Source organism: Cebus imitator, unplaced genomic scaffold (genome assembly GCF_001604975.1).
Source record: "Cebus imitator isolate Cc_AM_T3 unplaced genomic scaffold, Cebus_imitator-1.0 Scaffold128, whole genome shotgun sequence".
Lineage (NCBI taxonomy): Eukaryota > Metazoa > Chordata > Mammalia > Primates > Cebidae > Cebus > Cebus imitator.
Genome location: NW_016107443.1, coordinates 2,593,408 through 2,596,884, shown reverse-complemented (window position 1 = coordinate 2,596,884; position 3,477 = coordinate 2,593,408). Strand labels below are relative to the sequence as shown.

At 40.5% G+C, this 3,477-nt stretch overlaps 1 long non-coding RNA gene across 1 annotated transcript; it reads left to right on the top strand.

The window, feature by feature from the left end:
* The first annotated feature begins 229 nt into the window (after positions 1 to 229).
* Positions 230 to 3,257, top strand: LOC108312650. Its single transcript, XR_001828729.2, has 2 exons — positions 230 to 790; positions 889 to 3,257. It is a non-coding gene; the product is annotated as an uncharacterized LOC108312650 (long non-coding RNA).
* Positions 3,258 to 3,477: the final 220 nt, after the last annotated feature.

The window sequence follows — 3,477 nt, the reverse complement described above, 5'->3', positions numbered from 1 at the left end:
AACATGGTGAAACTCCGTCTCTACAAAATATACAAAAACTAGCTGAGTGTAGGGACCTGCACCTGTAGTCCCACCTACTTTGGAGGCTGAGGTGGGAGGATCAATTGAGCCTGGGAGATTGAGGCTGCAGTGAGCTGTGATCACCAGACTGCACCCAAACCTGGGTGAGAGTGAGACCCTGTCTTAAAAAAAAAAAAAATTCATCTTACCGCTTTTCTTTAAAAAGAAACCAACTTTTTCCCCTGATCAACAGTTGTTAAAGAAAAGACAACAGGCCCAAAAAGGTGTCACTCATGCTAAGGTTCCATGTCACCAAACAGAAACCTAAGTTGTTTACTTAGAAGATCTGACCTTCCAACAAATCAGAAGAGACAATAGCTAAATTCCATTAAGCCAGCAAGATTTCACTTATATCCCTGTGAGGAAAGTAACCTTGAAATGGCCAATTCGCTTTTTGTTCCTCGTTCCTGCCTTCCTGCACTTTTTTCTGCCTATAAAACTCGCCCACTTTGTTTAGCTCATTGGACTTCCTTCTAGTTTGTAGATTGGATTCTAGTTTGTAGATTGGTTCATGAATCACTGTTAAAGCCAATCAGATCTTTGAAACTCTGTTGAAATTTTGTCCTTGACAAAGTACATAGAATAGTATGTAAAAGGGAGAAAAATTTCTCTATAATCCCACTGCTCATAAATATTTAGTGCAGACTAACATTTTGATATTTTCTCATTAGTCTTTTTTCTCAGCTTTATTGTTTTGGTAGTTGAGATTATACTTTATTACATATATTCAGTCTTCACAGGTAGTCACATGTTTAAATCGTGTTTAAAGTTTATATGATATTCAAACATACCTATTGTACAGGACAAGGAATAGAATCTCATTCCCAGGGCACTAAAAATGTTTTATAAAATCCTGAGTTATATTAAAATGTAGGGGTTTTGGCTGGGTACAGTGGCTCACGCCTGTAATCCCAGCATTTTGGGTGGCAGAGATGGGTGGATTACCTGAGGTCAGGAATTTGAGACCAGGCTGGCCAACATGGTGAAACCCCAGCTCTACTAAAAATACAAAAGTTAACTGGGCATGGTGGTGTGTGCCTATAATCCCAGCTACTCAGGAGGCTGCAGCAGGAGAATTGCCTCAACCCGAGAGGCAGAGATTGCAGTGAGCCGGGATTCCACCACTGCGCTCCAGCCTAGATGACAGAGTAAGACTCTGTCTCAAACAAATAAATAAAATTTAGGGGTTTTGTTTGTTTTGATGTACACATCATTTAAGATGTTAAAAACTAGATTAAACTTTACAAATAATTTTCTAATGTAAATTATCATCCCAAATTCTAATCCCTTCTAATGATATTCATTATAATATTTAGTAAAGAATAAATAGACTTTAATGTTGAGTTCTCCCTGATGGCAATTTCTGCAAGTGATTGCAGGGAACACAGTGCTACTAACTTAATGGTCTCTTAACAACTATGGTAAAAAAAAGTTCCCAAAATAATGTTCAAAAAGCTAAACATAGAATTACCATATGGCCCAGCAAATTCCTCTCATGGGTGTATTCCCCCAAAGAATGGAAAACTGGGACTCAGACACTTGTATGGCAATGTTAATTGCAGCATTATTCACAGTAGCCAAAAGGCGTCAGCAACCCAGGTGACCATCTGGATAAACAAGACTTAGATTGGTGGCCTTCCCAACCCAGCCTCACTGAGTTAGCTGCCCCTCTTCTGGGTTCCCGGAATACCCAAACACACCCCTGCTTAAAACCAAGCATGTCAAATAAGGACCTGTTTATCTCTCCCCTCTATCTAGATCAGTGCCTGACTCAGAACTAACAATGACAAATACTTGCCCAATGACTAAAGGGCCACCTTCTTAGGCAAAATCTTATAGTGACTTCCTGGTACCTACAGAAAAAAAAAAGTTCAAATTCTAGCACCTGGCTTATGAGCTGCTTGAAGAGAAAGGTGGGAAGGTGTGCTGCCTTTCAGGTTTTCTACTACCCAACCTCGTCTCCCAGCAGCTCTCCCAGGAGACCTCTGTTCTGTGGTTTCCTGAAGATGCAGGCATGAACCATCAGGTTCTGTGCATCTGCTCTGAGCCAGGTGCTATGTGAGAACGTGTTGTTGGTCACCCTCGGTGGGCTTCCTTCTGACCTCAAGCCTTGGCATATTCATTCACCTCCCCAGCCTCTTCCCTCCTTGCCACTGATCTAAATTCTACCTATTTTTCCATATGGGCATTTCTACCAATATTTTAGTTCACCTTTTTTCACTTCAAATTCTTAACATTTCGAGAACAGAGGTCTTTTAATTTTCCTTTTCACTGGTAGGCTTGGAGGTTAATTATAGTCACCCTATTATGCTATGGAACACTAGGTCTTACTCCATGTATCAAACTAGTTTTGTACTCAACCATCTCCTCCTTACCGGCCCCTCCCCACCACCCTTCCCAGCCTCTGGTAACCATCATGCTTCTCTGTATGAATTCAAGTTTGTTTCTTTTAAGTGAGACCATGTGGTATTTGTCTTTCTGTGCCTGGCTTATTTGACTTAACAAGTCCTCCAGTTCTATCCATGTTGTTGCAAATGACAGAATTTCATTATTTTTATGGCTAAATAATAATCTATTGTGTATATGTACCATATTTGCTTTATCCATTCAAAAGAAAAGAGTGATGAAAAGAATGGAACTGGAATGTTTGTTTGTTTTTGAGACAGAGTCTCACACTGTCACCCAGGCTGGAGTGCAGTGGCAATCTTGGCTCACTGCAGCCTCCCCTCTAGGTTCCAGCTATTCTTCTGCCTCAGCCTCCCAAGTAGCTGGGATTACAGGTGTGTGCCACCACACACAGCTAATTTTTGTATTTTTAGTAGAGACAGGGTTTCACCATATTGGCCAGGCTGGTCTTGAACTCCTGACCTCAAGAGATCCACCCACCTCAGCCTCCCAAAGTGCTGGGATTACAGGTGTGAGCCACCGTGCCCTGCCAGAACTGGAATGTTTCTAACACAAAGAAATAATAAATGTTTAAGGTGATGCATATCCCAATTACCCTGATGTGATCATTACACATTGTATGCTTATATCAAAATATCACATATTCCCATATATATGTACAACTATTATGTATTCATGATAATTAAAACTATATTTTTTTTTGGTCAGGCACGGTGGTTCATACCTGTAATCCCAGTACTTAGGGAAGCTGAGACGGGAGGATCACTTGAGGCAAAAAAAAAAAAAAAAAAGTCATCAATAGATATTAAATGTATGAGGCAGTTTTGATGAGGAGCAGGATATTTTGATGTGTAAAAGTATCTTCTTACAGATTGCTTATTTATTGCAAGGCAAGAAGGAAAAACAGCAATTATACAGTAGAAGGAAAGGACAACTCCTTGGCTAGGGGATCAAAATTAACATCACCAAGGAGGGGCAGATGGCAACCAATGCGATACTGTTACAGTGGGT